Source organism: Gekko japonicus, unplaced genomic scaffold, assembly GCF_001447785.1.
Source record: "Gekko japonicus isolate JY-2015 unplaced genomic scaffold, Gekko_japonicus_V1.1 scaffold25, whole genome shotgun sequence".
Classification (NCBI taxonomy): Eukaryota; Metazoa; Chordata; class Lepidosauria; order Squamata; family Gekkonidae; genus Gekko; species Gekko japonicus.
The window spans coordinates 1436725-1451386 of record NW_015171502.1 but is presented as its reverse complement, the minus strand read 5'-3'; the positions used below and the strand labels follow the sequence as shown (position 1 = coordinate 1451386).

The following is a 14662-nucleotide window of genomic DNA, read 5'->3' as shown; positions in this document are numbered from 1 at the left end:
TCAAGTGAGCCATTCAAGCTGCACAGAAGAGCTGCACAAGTTGTGACTACCGACACACACACACACCCCTTGGTGACAAACCCCCCCCCCCAGTTTGCTGTAGTGGTTAAGCGTGCTGACTCTGATCTGGGAGAACCGGGTTTGATTCCTGGCTCCTCCACATGCAGCTGCTGGTGTGACCTTGGGTCAGTCACAAGTTCTCTCGGAGCTGTTCTCTCAAGGGCAATCCTCGGAAGGGCTCTCTCAGCCCCGCCTCCCTCACAGGGTGTCACTTGCAGGGAAGGGAAAGGAGATTGTCAGCCGCTCTGAGACTCCGAGTGAAGGGCGGGGGGAATAAATCCAATCTCTTCTTCTTTTTCTTCTTCTTCTGTATAGGGTCATCTTAGGGGATCACAAGATCTGAATCTCTCCCAGAGGGGGAAACTCCCCACCAAAAACCGTAGACCACAGCAAAGAGGTCATTTGAACCGCAGGACCAATCGCTGGAAAAAGCACGCACGTTCCTCCGACAAACCGTACCAAGAGGAAGACCGCTCTTTCTGTATTTTTAATTTATTTGCTTCGTTGGTACCCTACCTTCCTCTGCACCGGGGACCCAAAGGCTTCTGTTGCCCCTCCTCTCCTCCATTTTATCCTCACAGCAACCCTGTGAGGTAGGCGCGGACGAGGAGGTGCAACCTGTCGAGGCTTCTCCGGCAAGCTTCCACGGCAGAGTAGGGATTTGAACCCGGGTTCCCCGGATCCTCGTCTGAGCGTCTGGCTACTCCACCGCACCGGCTCCTGTCGCTCGGCCAGGGGACCAAGTGTCTTCTGCTCCAGCTCCCCTCTAGCAAAAACTTAACATCAGCCTCTTTGGGAAGCAATCTTTTAAAAAAACAAAACAAAAAGGACCTGTGCCTAATGACTCTCAGAAGCTTTACACTGGACTCAAATCTGACCAGGGCCTTTTTATTAGAAAAAGCCCAGCAGGAACTCATTAGCATAATAGGCCACACCCAACAGCAGAGACTCATTAGCATATTAGCCCACACCCCTGACAGTATAGCTCATTAGCATATTAGACCACACCCCACATGTTACCAGAAGTGTGGTCATCCAACCACACCCACCTTTTGCTTCTTATTCTGTTTACTTTGTTGTCAAAACCCTGGGCTTTTTTTATAGCAGGAACTTCTTTGCAGGTTAGGCCACACACCCCTAGTGTAGCCAATCCTAATGAGTGTCTGCTGTTGGGTGTGGCCTATTATGCTAATGAGTTCCTGCTGGGTGTGGCCAACTCAGGAGCCAGCCAGAACTCCGTTCCTGTGCGTTCCTGCCCAAAAATAGCCCTGAATCTGACTGTTTTAAGACAAAAGTCACTCTTCCTGAAGTTTTGAAAGCACAAAACCGGGACATGTAGGGGAAGGAGGGGGTCGACCACTTCCTCCCTCCGCGTGGTTGGCAGGGTCAGGCCCAGTTTCCCAGAGGTCCAGTGAGGAGGGTTTGCGAGCTCTGGCTTGAGAAATACCAGGAGACGTGGGGGTGGGGCCAGAGAAGGGTGGGATTTGGGGAGGAGGGGGGACTTCAGTGGGGTCTAATGCCACAGAGAGCCAGTTTGGTGCCATGGTTAGGAGTGTGGACTCTGGGAGAAGCAGGTTTGATTCCGCACTCCTCACATGCAGCTGCCGGTGTGGCCTCGGGCCAGTCACAAGTTCTCTTGGAGCTGTTCTCTCACGAGCAGTTCTCAAGAGAGCTCTCTCAGCCCCACCTGCCTCTCAAGATGTCTGTTGTGGGGAGTGGGAAGGAGATTGTAAGCCGCTCTGAGACTCCTTCGGGTAGTGAAGGACGGGGTATAAACCCAATCTCTGTTTCTTCTTCTTCTTCTTCAAGAGCCGTTTCTCTCAGAGCTCTCTCAGCCCCACCTGCCTCACAGGGTGTCTGTTGTGGGGAGGGGGAGGGGAAGGAGATTGTAAGCTGCTCTGAGACTCCTTCAGGTAGTGAAGGGTGCGGTATAAATCCAATCTCTTCTTCTTCCTCCTCCTCCTCCTCGCCCCCACAGTAGCCATTTTCTTCAGGGCAAATGATCTCTGTCACCAGTGGTGACCACTTGTAACAGCAGGAGATCTCCAGCCACCGCCTGGAGGCTGGCAACCCTACCACGCAGTGTTCCCTCTAAGCTGAGTTAGTGTGAGCTGGCTCACAGTTTTTTAGCCTCCAGCTCACAGATTTTTGTCTTCGCTCAGGAAGGAGGGCTCCAGTCCAGAGCAAACTGATTTATGCAGTAGCCTAACAGTTTGCTCACAACTTTAATGCCAGGAGCTCACAAAGTAGAATTTTTGCTCACAAGACTCCACAGCTTAGAGGGAACATTGCCTACCAGTGAGTGCTATTGGTACCCTCTAAGCTATGGAGCCCTGTGAGCAAAAATTCTACTTTGTGAGCTACTGGGATTAAAGTTGTGAGCAGGAGATTTGGCTGCTGCATAAATAAGTTTGTTCTGGAGCCCTCCTTCCTGAGCTAAGACAAAAATGTGTGAGCCAGAGGCTAAAAAACTGTGAGCTAGCTCACACTAACTCAGCTTAGAGGGAACACTGCGAAGGTGGTTGTTTTTCTTCAGAAGGGTTGTGGATCTGAGGGAAGAGTGGGGGGGGGATCGCCCGTTCACCCCAGTGAGAAGGTTCAAAGCCGAAGGCGAAAAGACAGGAAGGGGGGAGAAAGGAAGTTGCTGGCGAAACCACACTGCGGCCAGGAAACAGGAAGGAAAGATTCAAACAGCCGCAAACTCCTGGGAGTGGAGTGTGTGTGTGTGTGGGGGGGGGTGGGGAGGAACAGAACTCAGAACTCTTGCAAACCTTTCTCCTCCCACCCATCGGCACCAGGAGTTTGCCTTTACGCAGCCTAAAAGAGTCAGAATACAACATGAACTGCCCAGTCGATATAACAAAAAGGGGGGGAACCCATTGCTCAGGGTTGCCAACCTCCAGGTGGGGACTGGAGATCTCCCAGAATCCCAAGCGATTGCCAGACGACCAGAGCTCAGTTCCTGTGCACCAAGCGGCAACTTTAGAGGGTGGGCGCTGGCTCTACACCCTGCGGAGGCCCCTCCCCTCCCCAAACCCCGCCTTCCCCGGGCTCCACCCCCCCAAAATCTCCAGGAATTTCCCAACCTGGAGTTGGCAGTCTTAGGAGACACAGCAGAGTCAGGTCTCCGGAACAGAGCTCTCTGACTCTGGAACAAAACCAGGCCTCTTCCCACTTTCTCGGACTTCTGGCAAGGGGACGGGGAGCGCAGAACCCGCCGGGCAGCTCGCTTCCGTGCCCAGATCCTGGGCTCAGCTTCAGGGAGAGACCGCAGATGGAGAGACTGAGCCAGATGATGGGGGGGGGAAGAGAGAGAGAAGGGGGAGGAAGGAGGCGCCACTTCGGGAACATTGCAGGGTGGGACGCAGCCCCGCAGGGCTCGGGAGAGGCACTTTGGGTGGGGTTCCTTGAGTGGGCGGGCGCCGGGAGTGAAAAGGGGCAAGCTCGGAACACCACCGGCTGGGTGGGTGGGGAGAACGCGAGACGCCAGGCTCCTGGATGACTTGCCAGCTGACCTCACGCTACACTGCCAGTGCCTAGCTTGGCACTGCCCTGCGATACAGCGGCGAATGGGCAGAGGCTGGAAAGGCCCGCTTAAAAACGACCAGCTCAGATCGTAGAGGATGTCTGGGGGCTCGAGCCAGGTCAGTCTGACGCTCGCTGGGCAGTGCCAACGTTACTGGCTGCCAGGCAGTGCCCAGGCAAAGGGCAACGCAACTCAGGCCTCAACACCAGTGTGCCCGCTCTCTTCCTGACTGGCCTGTTGCGGCTTCAGCCGCCTCCTAACAGGCAGTGAGTGAACAGAGGAGACTTTAACCTACCGCTGCATGCACCTGTTGAATTTCTGCCCTGCACGCACCCGCTGAAAGCACAAACCCTCTGTTAAAAAAGAAGCGGGATGCTGTAAGCCACAGAAGTGGTGGGGTTAAAGCCCCCACATGTTTCTTTCACCATAGGCCCCCAATCTCTTCAAGGTTGCCCAAGGTTGAAGACGGCAGAATGTTCAGAACCAAATCAGAGAGTAAACCAAGCTCTGTTTTCCATGCCAGGCCTCTGACCATATGCAGATTGCCCTTTCCACTGAGTAGCCAATAACAAGGAGGAGGAGGAGGAGATTAGATATATACCCTGCCCTTCACTACCCGAAGAAGTCTCAGAGCGGCTTACAATCTCCTTTCCCTTCCCCTCCCCACAACAGGCACCCTGTGAGGCAGGTGGGGCTGAGAGAGCTCTTTCAAAGACTTCCCTTGAGGGAACAGCTCTGAGAGAACTTGTGACTGACCCAAGGTCACACCAGCAGCTGCCTGTGGAGGAGTGGGGAATTAAACTTGGTTCTCCTAGATTAGAGTCCACACTCCTAACCTCTACACCAGAGGTGTCAAACATATCACCCGGGGGCCAGATGAGGCCCCCCAGAGGGCTTCCATTAGGCCCACAGTGGAACTGGACATCTCCTGCTTCCAGTTCTGCTGCGTGTTGCAGCATCATAGCTTGCTTCACCAGAATCTCCTAATCACTCAGCCATTTCATGTTTCAACCTGGGTCCTAGACTCAGAACTCTGAGCATGAGATTTCTGTGGTGAATGTCAATAAATTAAAAGTAGGTTTGCAGCTTACAGAGCTAATGTTTTAATCATGTTTTTTAAAAAAAAATCTTTGTGTTTGTGTCCTTTATAAAGTTTATCTCTCTCCGCTACCTGGCGTTACATTTTATGACACACCCGGCCCGGCCCGACAAGGTCTCATTTATGTCAGATCCGGTCCTCATAACAAATGACTTCGACGCCCCTGCTCTACACCAAACGGGCAGATTAGGAGATGCGATTCCAGCCCACAAGGGGAGACGGGGGTTTAGGGCTCAACATCTGTAATCTTGGGAAATCTCAAAGGCCTGTGAAAATAGGCAGGCTCTCCTCCCACCCCCCTGGCATGACCTTACCCCCGCCAAGTCCAAACACTGAGCCAACCAGAGAGGCGACAGGAAGGCTAATCCTCCGGGCCGGCCAGCCTCAGCTCCACCCCATGGCCTTCGGCTAACAGACGCCCACAGACACCCCGAACGCCACCAGGACTTGCCACCAGACTCTAGAGAATTTGCGATTTGTGTGCCAGCCAACTCTGCCTGCCCCGGGAACCAAGAGGGGTAGTAACTCCTGCTCTCTGCCCACGCCTGTGCCATACCCCTGGGGTATGCCTGGGGCTGCCAATCTCCAGGTGGTACCTGCAGATCTCCCAGAATTACGATGTGGCCACCAGATAACAGAGAAGGAGGAGAAGAGATTGGATTTACACCCCACCATTCACTATCCGAAGGAGTCTCGGAGCAGCTTACAATCTCATTCCCCCCCCCCACAACAGACACCCTGTGAGGTAGGTGGGGCTGAGAGAGCTCTTTTGAGGACTGCGTGTGAGAGAACAGCTCTGAAAGAACTTGTGACCGACCCAAGGCCACACCAGCAGCTGCATGTGGAGGAGTGCGGAATCAAGGCCAGTTCTCCCGGATTAGAGTCCACGCTCCTAACTACTACACCAAACTGGCTTGCTTTCTGCACAAAAGGGCCCACATCCTCCACACCAAGGCAGCCGTCTTCTGCCCCACGTGTCCCCTTGGTTTGCCCTCAGCGCCCCAGATCTCAGCCGGGCACATGGCTAAGAATCACCTCCCATGCCTCACAGGGCACCGTCAGCCCCAAATTCAAATCTCCCACTTTGTGCAATTTCAAAAAAGGGAGGGGAAGCACACAGGCCGTTCCTTCCCCCTCCCGGTTGCAATTACAGCGGCCCAGATCAGGCCGACCTAATCCACGTTAAGCAATCCTCTAAGCGGCTCCGACTGGCCGCCAGCCCGGCTCCTCTGCCCCACCGACGGGCTCCCCGTTTCTTACCCCTCTGCTGCCCATGTGGACGGGGAAGCGCAGCCCAGGCGTCAGGAGGGTGGTGCCAGCAGTGATGTGGTGGCAGCGCTCAGCCCAGCCCGCCCTGACCTACTTCTCCTTCCTCTCCGTCACCTGCTCTTTCTCCCTCCCCAGGGAGGGGAACTCAACCAAGCCACGCCCACAGTCACTTTTGGGGGGGGACCCATATGCCCCCCAGAAAACAGGCACAAGCGAGTTCCCTTTCAGGCTGCCTGTCTTTGGAACCCCTCTCCACTAGAGAGAGAGAGAGAAAAGGGACGTATTCTCCCTGACAGGACGGCAAACGCTTCCCCTCTGCTGACAAACTAGGTCACCGGGCACTAGCGTGGTGTGGCACAGGAGGCAGGCAATCGATACTGGCCACTTGGCCTTGGCACGAAACGGGGAACAGTGCCCCGGGCCTACTGGCACCCATCTGACCTTCTCTGCCTGCCGCAAAAGCCGGTGTGTGTGTGTGTGTGAGGGGGGAATAGCACCTGGACCTGCCAACTTTGGCCCTCCCTCTCCTTGGCAGTGCCAGGGGCTGGCACGCAGCCCACCTTGGCCTTGCCTCCCTGCCGCTTCCCCCCCGCCAAGGCAAGCTCCTGTTTCAGTCCTCGCCTGTGGCGTAGCTGCCAGGACGGCGGTGTGTGCCACGGGGTTGCTATGGAGCACACGGGAGCTCAGGGGCAGCGTCGCCCCCTCCGGGGGGGGGGGGGCAACTGGCGCAAAGAAGAGGGAGCGGCGGTGGCAGCGAAGGAAGGAGAGTTTCTTGGCAGTTTCATCAGCCACCCCAGAGGAGCAGGGCTGCTTCTGCCTCCCAGCAGCCGAGGCTCCCACGGCAATGATGCCATTGGGGCTGCAGGCTCAGCTAGGCCTCACTGCAGCCTACCTGGGGCAAAGCGACAGTCCAGGCCTGTGATTCTTGCTAGGTTTATGAAGAGCAGGTGTTTTTAGCGTAGTGGTTAGAATACAGTGGCTAACGTGCCAGTCCAGGTCTGAGAAGACCCAGGTTCGAATCCGCATTCGGCCTCGCTCGGCCTAGTCCAGGGTTGGCCAAACTGTGGCTCGGGAGCCACATGCGGCTGTTTCACACAGATTGTGCAGCGCCCGGCAGGGCAGCTGGGGAAGTTAGGGTTGCCAGCCTCCAGGTGGGGCCTGGAGATCCCCCGCTTTTACAACTGATCTCCTGCTGACAGAGATCAGCTCCCCTGGAGAAAATGGCTACTTTGAAGGGTGGACTCTGTGGCCTTGTTCCCTGCTGAGGCCCCTCCCCTCCCCAAGCCCCGCCCTTTCCTGGATCCACCCCCAAAGTCTCCAGGTATTTTCCAACCCAGACCTGGCAACCCTAGGGGAAGTGAAGGGGAGGTATGCCTCCCTGATTGGTCTTCCCTTCCCCAGCCACTGTCCCCCACCCTGGGTAGGCCTGAGGTGTGGGGGGGAACAGAGAGTGAAAGCAACTTTAAATGCATTCCCCCAGCCCCTCCCCCAGCCTACAAGTATCACTGGATAAATAAATATCCTCTACCAATATCTGTTTTTATTTTTGGCGGTCTCGTTTCATGTTAATTAAAAGCAAACTTGCATCGTGCTCAGTAAAACCGTGTGTGCGATATCTGCCTGTCTCTTGTGGCTCTCAAACATCTGATATGCATTCTGTGTGGCTCTTACGTTAAGCACGCTTGGCCACCCCTGGCCTCGTCTCTCTCCCAGGGTTGCTGTCAAGATGAAAAGGAGGAAGAAGAAGAAGAAGAAGAAGAAGAAGAAGAAGAAGAAGAAGAAGAAGAGGAAGAAGAAGAAGAAGAGGAAGAAGAGGAAGAAGAGGAAGAGGAGGAAGAAGAGGAAGAGGAGGAAGAGGAGGAAGAGGAGGAAGAGGAGGAAGAGGAGGAAGAGGAGGAAGAGGAGGAAGAAGAAGAAGAGGAGGAAGAAGAAGAAGAGGAGGAAGAGGAGGAGGAGATTGGATTTATACCCCGCCCTTCACAACCCAAGGTGTCTCAGAGCGGCTTACAAACTCCTTCCCCTTCCCCTCCCCACAACAGGCACCCTGTGAGGGAGGTGGGGCTGAGAGAGCTCTGACAGAAACTGCTCTTTTTTCAAGAACAGCTCTTATCAGAACTACGGCTTGCTCAAGGTCATCCAGCCAGGTTCAAGCGGAGGAGTGGGGAATCAAACCCGGTTCTCCCAGATTAGAGTCCGTGTACTTAACACGACACCAAACTGGCTCTCACACCAAACTGGCTCTCACACCAAACTGGCTCTCCACCAAGCACAAGAGTCCAGGAGCACCATAAAGACTAACAAAACTTGTGGCAGGGGAGGAACTCTTGTGAGTCACCGCTCACTTCTTCAGATAAAGAAGTGAAGAAGTGAGCAGTGACGCACAAAAGCTCTTGTCCTGCCACAAATTTAGTTAGTTCTTAAGGCGCAACTGGACTCTTGCTCTTTTCTACTGCTACAGACAGACTGACACAGCGATGCATCAAGATGAAAGAGAGGTGGGGAGATGCAGGCCTGTGGCCCGAGTTCCTTGGCACTAATAAATAGCCTCTCCCTTCATGTCTATTAAGATTTTTATCTTCCCTGTCCTTTGAAGGGTTCGGAGAGGCGTATACGCTTTTCCCCTCCGCCAACAGCCCCGTGAGGTAGCTTAGGCAGAGAGGGGAATGACTAGCCCATTGTCACCCAGAAAGCTTCAGGCCCTGAGTGGGGATTTGGACCCAGGTCTCTTAGCTTCCTTGTCCAACACTCAGAGCTGGTGTGGTCTAGCAGACAGTGTCAGACTCGGATCCTGGGAGACCCAGGTTCGAATCCCCATTTCCACCGTGAACACAAGAAGCGGTCTTATGCTGAAACAGACCCTGGGCCCGCCAAAGTCAGTCCTGCCTACTCAGACTGGGTCTCAGCCGGAGGTCTTTCACATCGCCTCCTACCCGATCCTTATAACTGGAGATGGCAGGGATCGAACCTGGGGCCTTCTGCATGCCAAGCAGAGAATCTAGCTCCGAGCCAGAGCCCCTTCCCTTCCACCGTGGAAGATCGCCAGGTAACCCTGGGTTAGTCACATTCTCTCAGCCAAGCCGCCCTCCTACAGTTGTCATTGTGAGAAAATGGAGGAAGGGAAAAACAACATTCTAAGTAGCTTTGAGTCCCCACTGGGAGCGGGATATAGAGGCGGACAGAGGCCAAGTGTGGATATGAACCCAGGTCTTCTCAGACCTAATCTATACACACACACACACATAAAGCAAGGCAAATGCATCTAACCGCTACCCCATCACAGTATGAGGAAAGGTTAAAGCACTTAGGGCTCTTTAGCTTGGAGAAAAGACGACTGAGGGGTGACATGATCGAGGTTTATAAGATTATGCATGGGAAAGAGCAGGTAAAGAAAGAGGTACTTTTCTCCCTTTCTCACAATACAAGAACTCGTGGGCACTCCATGAAACTGCAGAGCGGTCGGGATAGAACGGATAAAAGGAAGTACTTCTTCACCCAAAGAGTGATTAACACATGGAATTCACTGCCACAGGAAGTGGTGGCGGCTACAAGCATGGACGGCTTCAAAAGGGAATTAGATAAGCATATGGAGCAGAGGTCCATCAGTGGCTATTAGCCACAAGGTATAGCTAGGGGCTCTGGGGCAAGTGATGCTCTGTCTTCTTGGTGCTTGGGGGGGGGGGGTCAACAGTGGGAGGGCTTCTAATGTCCTGGCCCCACTGGTGGACCTCCTGATGGCACTGGTATTTCTGGCCACTGTGTGACACAGAGTGTTGGACTGGATGGGCCTTTGGCCTGATCCAACATTGGCGTCTCTTATGTTCTTATGTTCTTATTCAGATGGGCACTGGGGAAGGGGTTACTTCTGAACCCCTTTCTCCTTGGGCTGTTTCCCTGGCAAAGACCGCTCCCTTTGACCCTTGCTAGGAAAACGACCCGCACATGGAAATCTCCACCCCTTCCCCCAGCACTTCAAGTTAGGAAGGGGATGAGGAAAGGATGACGTGTTTAGCCATGCTGGCCTCCACCAGTCTTCAAACCCCACCCTCTTCTAAAATCTTCCCTGTTACAAAAGACCTGCCTGGTCTGATGCTTGTCTTTGGGAGGCAACACTGACTCCCCACCCTGGCGCTTTAAACATCTCCTTAGCAGGCGGAAGTCAACCAGTAGAGCTTTTCCTAGTCTCCGACAGCTTTTAACTCTCAGAAGCTTATACCCCCGAAGTATTCCTGGTCTCTGAGGTGTTACTGGATTTGAACCTTGATGTTTCCAGGCATGGTGATGCGATGGGGGGGAGGAGAAGAATTAGATTTGTACCCTGCCCTGACTCGGAGTCTCAGAGCGGTTTACAATCTCCTTCCCTTCCTCTCCCCACAACAGACACCCTGTGAAGTCGGTGGGACTGAGAGAGCTCTTTCGAGGACTGCTCTTGAAAGAACAGCTCTGAGAGAACTTGTGACTGACCCAAGGTCACCCAGCTGGCTGCATGTGGAGGAGTGGGGAAGCAAACCTGATTCTTCAGATTACAGTCCGCTGCTCTTAACCACTATATACCAAACTTTTGGTAAGCTTTTCCTGTTGGATTTTCGCCTGCTGTGTAGCAAGGGCCCTTGTGTTTTTTTCCAAAAGGGAAGGCCTGGTAGGGGTCTAAGCACCCAACCTTATGCCATTCTGCCGCTTATCAGCAGAGCTATCCAAGTTATCTGGACCTCCCGAATGTCACCTTTTGAAAATTAAATAAAATTTCACATCAGGGATGATGTAGATAAGACACGGCTCTTTCATACCACGCCCCCTAACACAGTCTCCACCCATCTCCAGCACGGGAAGGCTGTGGTTACTAAATAAGGAGGGAAAGGCCCTTTTGCACATGCTCTGAGACACTCTGGTTATCTCTTGAAAAAAACGACCCAACCGGCGTCCTGCCACCTCCACGCGAAAGACAAGTTCATTTTAAAATTTGCATTTCTTCAAATGACTTCACGCGCCCATGCAAATGAGCCGGCGGAGTTTCTGCCTTCTGGAAGAGTCGCAAACCTCAAGTGCTACCCACAACGCGTCCCCTCCTCCGTGCCTTTATTTCTGAAGTGAAGGAGCACCAGGGCTCGCCGGCTTGCAAGCTCAGCCAAGAACTACACTGGGGCAAAACTGAGGGCCCGAGAAAAATAACCTCACGCACGCTCAGAGGCAATCGCATCCCATTGGCTGCCGCCAAACGAAATTTACTTAATTTAGGGAAAGATAAGACTGACGCCCGGCCCCGAGGGCAGGTACCAGGACTCAGATTAAATATCTGTGATCCCAGTTCTTACCTTCTCCGTCGCGCTGATAGCCGGCCTGCTAATTCCTACCCGTCCACGCCTGCCCGCCCGTGCGCACAACCGCCTCCAATCCACTTTGGTTCCCTAAAGCCCCCCCCTCCCCCACAGCCACAAGGACACCTGGGGACACAGAGCAGGTGTACTCTTAAGCATACATCCGCCCCCACGCTGCTTACCCTTGCGCTGCCGGTTCAGAGCCCTCGGGGAGGGGGGCCGACGCAAACAAACAGGTGCGGCAGGCAGGCAGGCCTCTCAAGCCCCGGCGTGCGTGCGTGACTCTGGGAAGGGCACCCCACCTTTGGCCCGCAGGTGGGCAAACGGCGGTGCCCACCTGTAGCCCAATAGGAGGGGCTTCCGCAACAACTGGCACGGCAGGGAGGGGCAGCCGATTCCCATGTGCGATCGAAGCAAAGTGCGAGAAGACCCGGGGGCCGTCTCCGAAGCCGTGTGTAAAGTCCAATCTGATGCCACCTGTGCCAAGCTCACCCCCTCAATGCCCTGCTTTAATTAATCTGGGGTAAGGACTACCTCCAGGTGCCCGATTTCCCCACGGCTAATTTAGGTCATCAATTGGAAGGTGCCATCAGTTGTGAGGGGCCGGAAGAAGGTACCAGCCTGCACACACACTCAAAAAAAGCCCTGCTTCTGTGGGCTGGCTGGCACCAGCACCATCAGCCCAACCCTTTCACCCACAGCTTTGTCCGATCGCAATGACTGGCATGAAGATTCCATTCCCTACAATCTTCCCATGGCTCTACGGCCTCTTTTTTTGCCGTGTCCCACTGTAACCCCCCCCTTCATTTACACATATCACCATAAGCCTTGAAGAATGAACTGACTTTACAGTACTGCAAAAAGCCCTTCATTTATATTCCCCACTAAACAAACAAATAATAAATGCTGGAAATGTAAGTCCTGTCTCACCCATAAACAGGCATTAGAGAGAGAGAGAGAGAGAGAGAGAGAGAGAGAGAGAGAGAGAGAGAGACTTTCCTCCCTTTTAAACTCCCTGGCATGCCAATGCAAGAAATTGGTTAAAGGGAGGTGACAGGTGGTTCCCACACAGATGCTAAACCGAGCCTCCACAGTCAGAGGCAGTACACCTTTGTAGCTCCGTTGCTAAGGAGGCAACAGCTTGAGAGCACCATGGCCTCCATGCCCAGTTTGCGCGCTTCCTGAAAACATCCGGTCGGCTCGGCCACCATTGGAAACAGGATCCTGGACTAGATGGACCTTTGGTCTGACCCAGCAGGGCCTTTCGAGATCTGAACCTGGCTCCTCATGGGTTTTCAAACCGGGCATTCAGCGTCAGGCTGCGGGGCACATTCTGCCCACTGCAGGAGAAGAGTGAAGGAACTCTGTGAGAGAGCCTGGCAAAAGGACAGCTGGCACATACTCAAGAGGGGCACTGCCAAGCTTGCCAGGACAAACACACATATCTACACTGGAGGGCAGAGTCATCAGTAGGCTGGGTGTGCCTTTGGGGGGGGGGGGACTCCAACAGGAAAACTGCCCCGAGGAAAAACCTGTTGTTAGTAACCGAGCACCTGAAGATTGTTCGTCTAAAGGCTCCAACATTTACGCCAATTTCTGTATCCACTGCCCCGTTCTGGGTGCCATTCGCAAATAGGGTCTACACGGAAACAGCACTTGTTTACGAGTAATAAATTCCCTGTTTGTGGATCTAGGAATGGGAGGAGGCAAAACCCACGTTGGATAGTAGGACCGGGGCCACAAAAATTCACCCACTTGCTCATAAAGCAAATGCGGTTTAATTCCCAATGGGAGCTGGAACGCCGTGAGATATATAACTTTAAGAGATAGGAGCCTGCCAGTTGTTAAGAAGGGAGAGGGGGTGAAAATCAAAGAAGGCGCCAACGTGAAAGCAAGCGTAAATGTCGGTAGCCAGAATAATCGGACCCATCGGGTAGACCTTTCCAGACACGACTCTGGACCTCCTGAGGGCCCCTGGTATTTCTGGCCACTGTGTGACAGAGTGTTGGACTGGATGGGCCACTGGCCTGATCCAACATTGGCTTCTCTGATGTTCTTATGACACGGCCTGCTCAGACCCAAAACGCAGCACATTGCAATGGGGGAATCAAGAGTCATGCTGCAGAAGATCAGCTAAATGATGAATTCAGGTGGGTAGCCGAGTTGGTCCAAAGCAACAGTACAAAGTTGGAGTCCAGTGGCACCTTGAAGACCAACAAAGTTTAATCCTGGGCATAAGCTTTCATGCGCACACACAATTCATCAGATACATAGAACAAAGTTGGAGTCCATTGGCACCTTTGAGACCAACAAAGTTTAACTCTGGGTATAGGCATTCATGCGCACGCACACTTCTTCAGTCAAATGGTAAGATACAGCCGAATCCCAAACCCCTGATGGCTTCCCAAGTGTGAGAGCTGTGCCCTCGGCGGGCACAGGCCAACAAATGCCATCTGCCCACCCTCCTCATTCCTGCACCAGATTGTTTTGGAAACAGGGCTGTGCAGGGGACCCGGCTGGTCTGGGAAGTACCCCTGCCCCAGTTTTGGCCAGAGCATTCCATATGTGAAGGGCAAAGTGGAAATCCACGGGCCCGTGACTCCCCGCAAGGTACAGCTGTACTGCCAAGTCCCTTGGCAGAGATATTCCCACAGCGCCACACCTCGCCCCCCCCAAACACCCACACAATACTGTTTCCAACCTCCCACTATATTCCCAGCCTCCCCCTCCCCCCACACACACACTTAAGGGTGACATATAACTCCCCAGTGCCAACCTGGGTACCCCAAGACCCGTCCATGTCAGCAGACAATACGGGCAGCAGAACTGCAAAGGTGCCAGGCACAATGGCTTTGGGACCACAGGATGTAAGCGGAGGTACACTTGGCTCTTTTGGAAAACTGCTTCCCCAATATAAGAAGATGGGGGGCGCGGCTACACAAACAACCCTTCCGTTTTGAGGCCAGGTCCTGCCCCCACCGGCCTGTGCCCACATCCCCCGGGAGGGGTGAGCCTGCCTCAAAGGCCGGGCGGTAACGCTGGGTCAAAAGGGGAAGAGGGGCGAACCGAAAGGGAGAATGGGGAAGGGCGTGTTAAGCGGGGTGGGGGGTGGGCACGAGTTGGGGAAGTTGCGAGCGGACGCCCGCAGAGCCGAGCCGCACCTCCGTCCGGACGGGCACAACAACCCAGGATTCGAACTCGGCTCCCGGAGATCTACCGAGAGGAAAAGCCTCGTGAAAGTTTGAAGTTTGGGGGGGGCTTCCCAAATCCTGGGGAAGTGGGTTAGGCAAAGGGGGGGGACAGACGCGCAAACCCCCCCCACGCCTCCCTACCCGGCGCCGCACTTACCCCCCGCAGGTCTCGGCGTGGCTCTCGGCGCGTTGGGTCCGGGGCTGG

At 54.2% G+C, this 14662-nt stretch overlaps 1 protein-coding gene across 1 annotated transcript in view; it reads right to left on the bottom strand.

The window, feature by feature from the left end:
* ZBTB7B (zinc finger and BTB domain containing 7B) overlaps window positions 1-14656 on the bottom strand; it is a 64468-nt gene extending 49812 nt beyond the window's left edge. Inside the window, exon 1 of the mRNA XM_015419130.1 lies at window positions 14615-14656. The gene's annotated coding sequence lies outside the window, so the exon portion shown is untranslated. The remainder of the gene's footprint in view (window positions 1-14614) is intronic.
* Between the last annotated feature and the right edge of the window lie 6 nt (window positions 14657-14662).